The sequence below is a fragment of the Nannospalax galili genome, unplaced genomic scaffold (genome assembly GCF_000622305.1).
Source record: "Nannospalax galili isolate Female #2095 unplaced genomic scaffold, S.galili_v1.0 scaffold39, whole genome shotgun sequence".
NCBI lineage: Eukaryota > Metazoa > Chordata > Mammalia > Rodentia > Spalacidae > Nannospalax > Nannospalax galili.
The window spans coordinates 2049237-2063120 of NW_008346683.1; positions in this window are offsets into that span (position 1 = coordinate 2049237).

Consider the following 13884-nt stretch of genomic DNA (forward strand, 5'->3'; position numbering starts at 1 on the left):
GAGAGAGAGAGAGAGAGAGAGAGAGAGGTTATCTTCCCAGTGTAGCCTTTGCATGGTTAGCCATGTGCCAAGTGGTATGCCAAGTCACATCTAGTTTCACAAAATCAGATTTCTGGAATTCACCAATCATGTGATAAGCTCCTTAAGTGAAGGCAGAGGGAGAAAAGTAGGAAGAATGTGATTATTTGGGTGTATCTTATATCCTAAAAGATAATAATTCAGCTCTAAACAAGTCTCCCTCTTAATATCTGTGCGCCCTTGAAAAAGTCATGGATCCTAACTGCCTTAACCTTCCTCTGATGACTGACATCAGAACATAGTTTGTAATGTCCCTAAAGCAATGCTTGGAATCAAATAGGCAAGGTATCTTTCCCAGCTCAGATCAAAATGAGGAAGTCCTGAACTAAAGATAGAGGTCAGATGACCCTAGCTGGAGACAGGAGGATGGTAAAGCCCCAGAAGGAACTTAGATGTTGTGAGAAAAGAAAAGAGTAAATCAGAACAGAATTGGAGTTCTGGAATCAGGAGACACCAGAGACCAGTTCACTATGGATCTAGGGTATAGGGCACAATGAGACCCTCAGCCAGGCTATATACCAGCCTCTCTTCCACCTCTAATTAAGAAGCTGGTCAGTTCCAGAGTCCGAGGCCAGTTAGATCTACTTTGGGGACGCAATGGCATGTGCTGTAGGGGACGTATAAATACAAAGCAGGGAGCCAAACAGGTTACTAAGGACTCCAGGTGCTAACCTACAAAGAACATGGAGCCTGGCAATCACAGGCCAAAAATGTGCCAGCACTTTTGACAACTGTCATTTGATTTAATTGTTCCAAGGCAGCATTACTCAGCAGTAAATACACTTAGGACTCTCACAGAGAACTCAGATATTCTGGTGACCACTGTGGTGTGATGAACAACAGAATAACTCTATCAAAGAGAGGCAGGCCAGGGGAGGAAGGGAGACAGCTGTGAGGGAAACTGCGCTGCCCCATTGTTCCTACAGGACAATGCGTGGTACTAAGAGCTCAGTTGTTCCTCTTCAGAGCCCTTGTCCCCAGTGTGGAAGTTCATTCCAGGTCATTTTTGTTCAAAGGGCTCTGTCCTACTAGGGAATGAAAGAGTAGCTAAATTTTGTTGGTATGGAAGAAGTTTTCTTTAACCAGGGATGTAAGATGAAGAAACAAATTTACAAAATCAAAATGCAGAAACAAGAATAAGTACTTACATGTATTGACCATTTACAATATTTAAAGAGCTGTGTTAAATGCCTTCTATGAATTATTTAATTTAGTCCTCTGAATAGCCTTATTTTCTATTTTGTGCTGCTGTAACCTGAGGCTGCATGATTTATAAAAAGCATAAATTTAAGTTTTCAGGTTGGAAGTCCAAGATCAAGTACTGGCATCTTGTGTGGGTCTTCTTACTGTCCCCTGACTTAGTGGGAGGCAGAAGGGCAAGGGACAATGAACCCATTCCTGCAAACCTCAATTATAATGGGCATCAATTCTTTCAAGAGACATGGAGCCTTCAAAAAACACCATTTCCCACACTGTTGCATTGAGTTTCTGTGCATGAATTGGAGGGGATCAGATTTAGAACATAGCATCTGTAGGTTCAAAATGATTATAATACTGATCATTTAATTAAGAAACTGAGGCTCCTATATGTCAAGTAACTTGTCCAAAACACTGGACTGCTAAGTCACCTTTCAGAAACTCACTCCAGACTGTACCACGCTCCTTCCAGGAACATGCATGTCTGATACAAACATGCATTTAGTGCTTTTTGGCTACATGTAATACATTTCCTGGCTCACAGCAGCTTAAAGCCTAAGAGTAGTTGCCGGGCGTTGTGGCGCACGCCTTTAATCCCAGCACTCAGGAGGCAGAGGCAGGCAGATCTCTATGAGTTTAAGGCCAGCCTGGTCTACATAGTGAGTTCCAGGACAGCTGGGGCTACAGGGAGACCCTGTCTCAAAAAAAAAAAAAAAAAAAAAAAAAGCGTAAGAGTAATAAGTCATTCTCCCAACAGTATAAGGTCTTGGCCAAACTCTCTGGTTTTCTTAGTATTTCCCTCATTGTGGAAAGACACTTCCACAGCATGTTACAGCTTTACCTAACAATTACCACTCAGTCCTCTGCTCTCTTTGAGTGCAGGATTGCAGACTCTCTTTCCATATACTGTGTCTTTCATCTCTGCCTCTCTCCACCCAGAATCCTAACCGTCAGGCTATTTTCTGAACCACCCCACTCTCACGTTCGTTAGAAGATCACCAGAGACATCCACGTTGCCTAGACCTGCAATTCGTTTTCAGCCTCCTCTCTACCTGGCCCCTCGGAGCACGTGACGCCCAGCACAAGCCCTTAGGGTACTTTCTGGATTTGCTTCTAAGATTGCACTTTCCCTTGCTGAGCCTTTTACCTTCGGGGTCCCTCCATTTTAGTACCCAGATTTCGTAAGCCCCAGAACTCATGAATTAAGCCTCTTTTTTCTCCAGCTGCTACATGATCCCTTAGTAATATTATCCTGTAGGGACTTTGACACTGATTATAAATTTATGACTCAGTATTTATATCTCTCATACTAAGTTCCAGATCTCAATGCACAACTTTTTTTTTTTTTTTTGAGACAGGATCTCCCTGTAGACCCAGCTGTCCTGGAATTCACTATGTAAACCAGGCTGGCCTTGAACTCACTGAGATCCGCCTGAACTCACTGAGATCCGCCTGCCTCTGCCTCCCAAGTGCTGGGACTACAGACGTGTGCCACCACACCCAGCTACACAACTTACTTTTTAAAGGACATCTGCTTTAGAGGCCTCTGGCATCCACATATCCCATTCTGAATGTTTGATCTCATTCTTTCCTCAAACCTCATTTGTCCTGTCTGATCTGGCTCTGTAAATGCCAGTGCCAGTCTTTTAACCACTCAGGTTCAAACCATTGCAGCTATCCTTTGTGACTACCTTTATCTTCCTACATCCAAACCATCTGGAAATCCTTTTGTATGTGTCATCAAAATAAATCATCAGGCCACTTACCATCTCCTCTACTATGTCTTTGTTCCAAGCTACCAACCACCTCATCACTATTCCCCACCCAGTTTAAAGTTGCCTCACATTGCTTTCCTCCAGTTTATTTTATATAGAGTTCAATTTTAAAACTGGTTTATTATTGTCCTTTGTCTAGACATCCTGCTCACTACTGAGTCTATAGATCCTAGCTTAGTCTCTGGTACATAGTGGGAGCTCAATAAATATTTATCAAGTGAATCAATTGCACAGTCCAAGCAGGAAGTCAGCAGGCTAGTTGCAGAACAGCCACACAAAAAAAATCACTGCCCATCACATGTTGTCTTTCACCAGAGAAGGCCCCAGCAAATTTCCTCTTTCATATCATTGTTTAGAAAGGAACCATCAGACCACCTCCAGAGCCATGTCAGTTGGACAGAAAAGCAATTGCCACAGCTGGCTTTGACCAATCATGATTCATTCTAAGGGACAGTAGAACTTCTGGAAGTTGGGTTCTATTAATGAAGGAGAACTGCAGCTGCAAACAGAATGGGGTTTGTCGATAGTTAACCAGATCCATCATGAGGACAGTTCTCACTTGCTTAGCAATGATATCCAAGACCTCTACTTTTAGTAGCACGTAGTGTGGAAGGATGGGAGCACAGATAGACTGAGCCCGTGGTCTGAAGTCAGTAAGGGGTGGATGTCTAAACCAAACTCAAGTTGTTCTCTGGTTCTGTTTCTGTCCTTCTAAGCTTTAGATCTTACTTTATGTCTATTAATTTCTGCTCCCTCAGTCTGTAAGAGGAGATGTTTTAGCTATTTAGGATAATATGTTTACTTTGTGGTAGAAAGGACTAAGATACAATCAGCAAATCATGACTGCTTCATGATTGCGATTTATTGAACAAAGAAGTTTGTCAGGCAGTGCTTTCTCATTCTTTGAGTAGAGAGACTGTCCCTCCATCTGAGCCATTTGTCTCTCCTGACAATCTTTGAACTATATAAAAGTATGAAAGTCCTGGATTTGGATGATGAACATTTTAACTGGGCTTTGGTAAATGATGAATGTTTTATATAAGAAATGATCATATTTACATCCATCACGAGATGGTTACGATTATTAGAGGCGAGACATATGTATGTATGTTACCAAGCACATGAGAAGTTGCAATAGTGATGCAGTTAATCTCTGAAGACCACGCACAGTCCGCTGTGCTATAGCTGTTTTTGGAGGACAGAAGGAGCTAGTTAGCTTCTAGTTTCCTTTTAACCACTCGTGTTAATGTTTTCTGCCATGAAGAGTCAAATCTCACCAAATGTTATTCTTCCTGCAGATGAGATTGTGCATCCCTTCAGGAGACTTGATGTCGCTCATTAGAACTAGGAAAAACTTCCTTCCAGAGAGGCTGGGTCTGTGCCAAGTTGGAGAGGAAGAAGGTAGACACCAGGGTGGAATCATGAGCCGAAAGCTTGCAGCTTCCCTAAATTAGCTGAATTCCTCACCCAGCAGAAACAAATCCAGATCGGGCCCCTGTGTGGGGGCGTCAAGTTGGAGGCCTCCTTATCTGCCTTCCCCAGCTCCTGGCATACACTCAGCACAGGCCCCAACTCCATTTTAAACAGCAGCAAGAATTTAGCAGGTCCATCTCGGGGATAGCAACAAATTCCCATCCTAAAATGTTTAATGCACATCTTTTGTGTGATGCACTGTTCTAAGTTCTGAGGATAGAGCCATGAAAAAGACAAGCTTCACTGTTTTGTGAAGCTTATGTGGCAATAAATTTTAGAACAATTAGAGGAATAAAGTAGCTATAGTGATACATAAGTGCTATGAAGAAAACGAAGCAGGGTAATGGAATAAGATGACGGGTGCAGGGCCGGGACAATGTTGGGTAAGGCCATTCTGGAAAGATGGTGCATTTGAGTAGAAATTTAAAAAGTAAGGGATAGATTATTTTCTACTGTTCTTTCAAACACAGGTAGTTCCTGTGATGCACAGTTATGCAGGACCACCAAAGTGCTCACACGGGCTGAACAAAGAAATCCTAACAATAGAAAAAGTTATGATTGTTCCATGACCTTTAAGTATGTTTGTCAAAACACTACTTACACTGTCACTTATAAACCTACAGAGTAATGAGAAAGTAATAAAACCAATTCAATAATCCCCTTGCCATCCATGTAACCCCTTCCTGTGGCAGGAAGGTATATGTATGTTCCTTTGGTGTTTTGCTTAGGGAGAACAATATACCGTGGGCAGAACTGACTATATGAATTCTGTCCCCCAGTTTAAGAGCTAACCTTTGCATTGCCAGGACTGTTTTCTGTCTCACTAGGAGCTATTCCATATGCTGGCAGGGTAAAGAGACTGTGGAGCAGAGGGTACTTGGTGCTCTTGTAAGATGAATGACAAGTACTTTGGGCCAGTCTTTTATTTCTTTTTCTGTTTTTCTATGTATCTGCAGCTATTCTGAAATTTGCTGTGTAGCCCAGACTCTGCAGACTGGCCTTGAACTCATACCAATCTTCATGCTTCAGTCTCCAGCATGCTAGGATTGCAGGTGTGTTCCAACATCCTCAGTAAAGTGATATTTCTTAAATTTCAATCAGCATCAGAAGTACCCAGAGGACTTGAGATTTGGGAATTTGGTTGTTCCTGTCTCTTATCCTACAGTGTCTTAAACGGAATGCACAAGTTATGTGTAGACATCAGAAAAAAGTAATTCAGGGCCAGCAAGATGGCTCAGCAGGTAAAGGCATTTGCCACACAACCTGACAACATGAGTTTGATGCCTGGAAACCTCAGAGGAAAGAGAACCAACTCCATCCACAAAGTTTTGTCTTCTGACCTCCACATGTACTCCATGACATGTGTGTGTCCCCCCACACACATCACGCATACACACACATAAATAATAATAAATAAAAATTTGAAAATAAAAGATTTTTGATAGCGTTTCTTACCCAATGGAGTGATGCTCATGATCCCCCTCAGTGTCTTTATGCTGAATTAAGATGAGACCATTTGAACATTGCCTGGAAAGATTTAAAATGTGGTTGAAGATAGTCTAGGTGAGCGTGATAAATATGGGAGTTGTTAATTCAAGATTCTCTTGGCTGGACATTGATGGCTTAACATGTGCAATAAGGAACCAGAACAAGCCTTCAGAGGAATACAAAGTAGTTGTTCAAAGAGGAAACATGAATCAGTGAGCTTGTGCTGATGTTTTTCCAGACCACGGTTCCAATTCTTTCCTAGGCCCCAGGTGCTTTCCTCTTGAGTAGCCAACATGAAATTTCCATGTATTTTTGCACTGATGTCGTATAATACTTCTACTGTATTTTTTTTCTTTAATTTCTCTGGTGAATATCCATAACTTCCATCTAGTGAATCCTAAGAATGCAGTTTTAAACTAACACAATACCCTGTGGTAAGTACACTGTTGTCTGTCTACAGAATGCATGGTAAATGGTTTTGAAGGGTTTGAACATCCTAATGATTCTGGCAAGCATATTGGCCTTCTGCTTGAGGATTGAGAGACAGATGTAATTGCAGGTTTCTTTGGCAGCATTTAAACATATAATAACTCTCAAAGATATCATACTCCAAAGACCAGACACTGCTTTAGACAGGATATCCCACAGAGCATCGTAGGAGGTGGTGTTTGTTCATGCTCAGAACTAAGAAAGGGCACACAGGGGAGGAAGAAACTTTCTGCTAAGAATTCATCGTCTGCCCCGATCCATTATCTGACTCAGTGTCAGTCACAGGCCTTGGAAAAGCCCACTCCCCTTGAGTCTTGTAACCAACTACAAGCCTGACTTCTCACCAAAGAATATGAGTTCTCATCTTGATCATTTATGTGTGACATTACCTACTGCTGGAAATGTTTGTTCTCCTATTTAATCAAAGTCTGTTCAGGGCACATACTATCAGTTGGATGATGAGGCATAGCTATTTTCCAGGTACATCCATTCCTTCGCTCTTCTATCCATCCATTCATCAATATATTTGCTTTTTCATTTAAACTGTAATGTCCAGATTACAGTTAACAATGAATTTCATATTCCAACATATTTAGAGAGATTTTTTAATGCCCTCACCACAAAGAAATAATAAATGCATGAAGAATTGAATATACTAATTATTCTGATTTAATCATTACATAAAGTATACATGTATCAAATTATCCCTTTGAACCAAATGAATATATACAATTATTGTACATTAACAATGTAAAAAAATCAAGGCTACAGAGATGGCTTAGTGGGTAAGAGTGCTTGCTGTATAAGCATGAGGACCTGAGTTTGAATCCCAATGCCCATACCAAAAGCTAGAAGCAGTTGTGTGTATGCCTGTAACCCCAGTGCTGTTGAGGCAGAGACAGGAGAAATTGCTGGGCTTGCTGGCTGCCTGTCTACCTCTAGGGTCAGTAAGAGACTCTGTCTCGAGGGTATAAAGAGGAGAGTAAGAGAAGAGAATAATTATTCAAGGTTCCATTCTGTTGCTGTGATAAAACACATGAGCCCAAAGCAATTTAAGGGAGGAGACAGTTAAACTTCCAGGTCATAGTCCATCACTGAGGGGAGTCAGGCAGAGCTCAAGCAGGAACTGAAGCACTAACCATGGAGGAATACTGCTTGCTGGCTTGCTCTCTGGCTCATGCTCAGCTTTCTTATACAGCCTGACTACCTGTCTAGGGATTAGATCCTGACTACCTGTCTAGGGATTAGAGCCTGACTACCTGTCTAGGAATTACACTGCCCACAGTGGGCTGGGCCTTCCTACCTCAAACATTAATCAAGACAATCTCTCACAGACATGGCCACAAGCCAGTCTGATCTGGAAAATTCCTCAGTTGAGGTTCCTTTTTCCCAGATTTCTCTAGAATGTGTCCAGTTGATGGTGAAAACTAATGAGCACAACACCTGACGTCATCCTCTGGCCCATGTGTGTGCCCCAATGTATACACACATACGTATAACACACACACACACACACACACACACACACACACAAAGCAATAATAATAATAAAACAACTCTATTCTCAGTCACATATTATGAGTCAGATTTCATGCTGTAGATATACAGACGACATGGATACAAAACTAGGTAAAATGGGACTTTTGCCTTTTAGCAGTCTTGGGTCCTAGAGCAGTTAAAGGAACTTTGGAATTTCCTCTTCTTTAAAATGATAGCTTGTTTATTCTAAAATGATTTGAACATTGATTGAAGTAACAAATGAAAATAAGATACTAAGAACCGGCTAGTGTTCTGTTCTATTTATCTCCGTATTCTTTACTACTTTTCTGTCCTTTTACTTTTAACCTATTTGTGTCTTTACACCAATAATTTCTCATAAACGGCATACGTATAAGCCTCACTCTCTCATCTAATCTGATGTCCCTTGGAATGTTATTCCATTTTGATTTAAAGTGATCAAGCCACAGCTGGATTTTACACCACTGTACTAGACACTTGCTGTCTTTTTCTTTTTTTTTTTTTTTTTTTTTTTTTTTTTGTTGAGACGGGGTCTCCCTGTAGGCCCAACTGACCTGGAACTCACTATGTAGACCAGGCCAGCCTTGAACTCACAGAGATCCACCTGCCTCTGCCTCCCGAGTGCTGGGACTAAAGGTGTGCGCCACCACACTGTCTTTTTATTCCAACTCTTCCTTGATCATTTTTATCTTTTCTTGATTTCTTTGAATTAACTGAGCATATGTTTTTATTTCATTCCATTTTGATCACTGTCTTATTCACCGTACTTTTTTTTCTGGTACTGGCTCTCAAGTTTATATTGCATACCTCTAATTCATCATGGTCTACCTTCAAACACTGTTGTCCCAGTTCACAGATAGCAGGAGCTGTACAGCACCACACATCCCCCCTCTTCCTGCCTCTCTTCTGCTAGTACTGTCTGGCTGCTTTTTTGTGGATGTGTTATCAATCTCACAGTACATTGTTATTGTCTTTGCTTTAAACAATTAACTTTAAAGTGCTTATAAATGAGGAAAAGACATTCATATGCATCTCAACAGCTACTACTTCTGGTGGCATTTATTCCTTTTTTGGAGATTGAAATTTTTATCTATTTACATGATTTGTCAGATCCTTGTGTGTATTTGTATGGTTTTCTTCATGTTTACTCAGGATTAATTGAGCTTTAAGGATCTATGACTGTATAGTTTTCATCCAATATGGATTTGGGGGTCATTATTTCTTCAAATGTTCTTCCCATTTCCCTCCTCCTTTGGATATTTAAGACACACACAATTTAGATTGCTTTACATTAATCCACGAATACAGATTTCCTTGAACTCCATTATAAAATACCAGAATTCTCCAAGCCTTCAGATCCTAAACTATGAGTCTTCATAGGCCCCTCCATGCTGCTCCCATGGTGGGGGTTGGGAGGCCGATGATGCAGACCTGAAGCTCAGGTGCCTGCTGTGCTATGAGGAATCTGGTTGATGACAGGCATCCCATGTCATCAACCAGAAAATGTAGCAGCGGGGTAGACTGATTGGTCACAGTTCTGAACAGTAGACTCTATCTCATCTCTACAGTCAGGCCAATTATAATCATTCTGCCCCCATTGATGAGATCCCCTCCACTGTGGATATGAGTTAAACAATGAGATATGGGAGGGAGGTAGCAGCTAGCACTGAGGAAGAAGAAAGGGGGAGGAGGAGGAGGAGGAGGAGGAGGAGGAGGAGGAGGAGGAGGAGGAGGAGGAGGAGGAGGAGGAGGAGGAGGAGGAGGAGGAGGAGGAGGAGGAGGAGGAGGAGGAGGAGGAGGAGGAGGAGGAGGAGGAGGAGGAGGAGGAGGAGGAGGAGGAGGAGGAGGAGGAGGAGGAGGAGGAGGAGGAGGAGGAGGAGGAGGAGGAGGAGGAGGAGGAGGAGGAGGAGGAGGAGGAGGAGGAGGAGGAGGAGGAGGAGGAGGAGGAGGAGGAGGAGGAGGAGGAGGAGGAGGAGGAGGAGGAGGAGGAGGAGGAGGAGGAGGAGGAGGAGGAGGAGGGGAGGGGAAAGCAGGAGGAAGAGGAGGATGAGGATGAGGAGGAAGGGAGGGGAGGACGATGAGGAGGGGAAGAGGAGGAGGATGAGGATGAGGAGGAAGAGGAGATGATGACAGGGACACAGGTGAAGAGAAAGTGGAGGCAGTGGAGGAACTGGACTTGAGTTTCTCCTGAGCGTGCCTGTCTGAGTAGCCACTGCTGTTGGTTTTTGCATTAGCCAAAAGATGCTGAAAAGAGAGCAGATACGGACGTAATGGCCGACTACATCAACCCACTCTGGCAGCTTCTCATATTTAGTCATGGCTTTTCTGGAGACAAGCTGCCCATTGTTCCCCCTCCCAGTTTGTATCAGAGCATTATTTGTAGCCCTTGACATCCTACCTATAAGAACAGAGAGAAAGACAGAGACAGAGACCTGGAGAAATCACTAGAGAAACAGAAAAGGGGGAAACACAGAAGAGATGAACCAGATTGAGAAAAGAGAAATAATCAGAAATATATTCAGAGGACACATTCCGAGAGTCTGGCATGGACCAAAGCATCTTCCACATTCAAAGACAGAGAGTGTCAAACACATTCCGAGAGTCTGGCATGGACCAAAGCATCTTCCACATTCAAAGACAGAGAGTGTCAAACCAACCAGGTAGGGAAGGTGACATCACTGGAAGTGGAGGCTATAAGTCAAGGATAAAACCGATAAATCAGTAGACAATAGACAAAAATCAATAGACATTGCTTGTGCTGGAGAGATGGCTCAAAAGAGTGTGTACTGCTGTGGAAGAGGACTGGAGTTCAGTTCCCCATGGCTTACAACCACCTGTAACTTTAGCTCAAGGGCCATCTAATGCTTTCTTCTGTCGTTCAAGGGCAAATGCCCCCATGAGCATATACCCCAATGCAGGCATACATGGATACATATAATTTTAAATGTCTTTTAAAAATAAATATAAGGGGCTGGAGAGATGGCTCAGTGGTTAAGAACACGGGTTGTTCTTGCAGAAGACCCGGGTTCGAATCCCAGCACCCACATGGCAGCTAACGACTGCCTGTAACTCCAGTTCCAGGGGATCCTACAGCCTCTTCTGTCTTCTGCAGGCATTGCATGACATGGGTACACCTACCTATACACAGGCAATACATTCATACACATGAAATAAAAATAATAAATAAAATATTAAAAATAAATAAATATAAAAAATACTTTAGGGAGTTGGAAGGGATCATTCCATGCCTTCAGCAACTCATAGTCCCTCAGCTTCCTCCTGATTGTTAACATAATTTGTTGTTCCTGCTATTTCTATTAAGAACCAGAGGGAAGACCAGTGAGCTGCCTCAATGGGTTCACACACTTGCTGCAGAGCCTGACAATCTGAGTTTGATCTCTGGGAGCCACAGGGTCATAGAAAAGAACCAACACCCACAAGTTGTTTTCTGACTTCCACATGTACACAGCGACATACCACACCTATACACACACACACACACACACACACACACACACAAAATAAATAATAAGTAAATAAATAATAAAAGGAAAATGCTTTACAAAGAACTAGAAGAAAGCCTTAGAAGGTGAGACTAGCTTAATCAGAAGCAAACACATTTGGGATCCTCAGTTTCAGGGTCTTAGAAACCCACAGAGACTGTAGCACAAGCCACAGCCTCACTGCAGTCTATGCTGACCCTCCCTCCTTCCACAGCTTCCTTTCAGCCTGCTTCGCTTTCTGTCTACTGCCTTCTAATTCCCCCATCGCCCCCATTTGTCATTCTGTCTACTAGTTTTCCAGAGCTGGCTTCTCAAACTTTTTCCATCCATGACTTCTTTTGCCCAAGAAATTTTTATTCAACCCCAGATATATAGGTTTATAAACTAGGTATACAAATCAAACATTTCCTGATAATAAATCATGATAAAATTTATTTAAAAACATTTGGTGTACTTACAATTTTACCATTCATTAAAAATGAAAGCAAATGTACATGCTAATGAGATGGATTTGCTTATTTATTTTTACGTAAATAATTGGCTGAGTATTTGAGAGTATAGAACACAGTATCTTCAACAGCTTTCAGAAGTGATTGATATTTTAATTGTCAGTGATGAAAACATTGTTCCAGATACATAAGCAATACAAGGGGCAGGAAACTTCAAATATTGTTGGTAATTCTGTCTTAATCATAAGTCAAAATTTATTTAACTTTCTTTGTGAAACTCAAGTCAGCAAGTCAAACAGCACTTTTTAAAATCAAGTATTCTAGCATAATACAATCCAAAAATGTAGTAATTTGATACTTATAAACTGAGAGATGATGGTAAGAAATTATTGGGTTTTTTTTCTCTAACCAATTGTGGTTTTATAAGAGCAGAAAACTTTTACACACAACAAAAAAATTGCAGTTTATAACATGCAGTGCTCTCAGATCCAAGCCCACGAGTTCCAGGTAAATTGAATTTGTTATGTGTTGGATTTTGAATTAATACTGGTTGTTGCACATTCGGAAACTTTGTGCTATTGCAAAATGTTTTGGGCTCCACATTTAGTTACAAAACCTATAGATTAAGAAGCTGCATTTTAGAGAATAACATTTCAGGCTACTGTGGTTGTCACATGCTTGGTATATACTGAACTTGATGGATAGATGGATGGATGGATGGATGGATGGATGGATGGATGGACAGATGAATGAGCATTTGGGAATCAGAATTATTTAGAATCCTAGTCCCATCACTTACTTCCTCATTAGGCATGGGTAGATAATATAATTTTTGCATACCAGTTTTTTATGAGAAAACTATTTTCTACCTACAAGTCAAGAGAATATCTAGTAAGTAAGTATTAACTTTTCAATATCATTACAGGAGGAGTTTGTTGGACTGTTGGATAGTGAAGAGCCTTCAAGACTCTTTTCCCAGAAACAACAGAGGAGAAGGTAAAAAGGAGGGAAGGGAAGGAGACGGAGAAACACACAAGACGGTGAAGAATTCAAGATGGGATTAAATGATTCTTGAACACTGAGATAAGCGGCTAGAGCTGCAGAGTCTCTGATGCAGCCAGAAATAATCAGAGTTGAAACTGGAGATGCCTATATTCGATTTCTCTTGTGCAGCCTTGAGAAAGTGGGGTTGGAAGTGACTTTGTTCCCTTGATGATATTCTGACAAGAGGACCAGTAGAAAGCAGTTAACCCTAAAGGCTCTGGCCCTAAATTACTTGTAATGCCTCTCCCCATGGGGTGGGCAAATGAAAGTCGCTGCCTTTAAGAGTCGGTTTCCATGCAGGAAAACAGATGACATACTAGGTATTTCAAAAAGAAAAGATCTAACACAAAGAACTAGTTACCAAAGTGTTGCTAGGGCTGAGAAAGAAAAAGGTGCTGTGAAAAACGTAGAGATGAGTCACTGCAGGAGGCAGTGTGCCCCTGTGGGGCTGGAGGGGCCAAAGCAGAGATATTCATGAACCCAGGAGGGCACTATGACAGCACAGCTTGGCTGCCTGAGAGAAATGGCTCCAGGCAGTGCCAGAACCAAGGAAGAGGATCTGCTAGGAGCCCTGGGGAGGGCCACCCTACTGAGACTCTGATCACCGAGAAGAGCTGCTAAGATCACAGAGGGAGGCAGCGTTTTCAGAGACACTGCCAAAAGCAGGAAGAGGAAAAGCCTGGAGTCAAGATTCTCCTTCTCTGACAGTGCTCCTTGTTGGCAAGAACCCAGATAGATGAAAGAGAAGTTCAGGAGATGTCATTTACCAAGGCCTCCAGTTTAGGCATCACAAAACAAAAGTGCAGGTAGATTACTCTTACCAGAGAAAGGAAATAAACTGAGAGTAAGGAGATGACGGGGGGGGGGGGG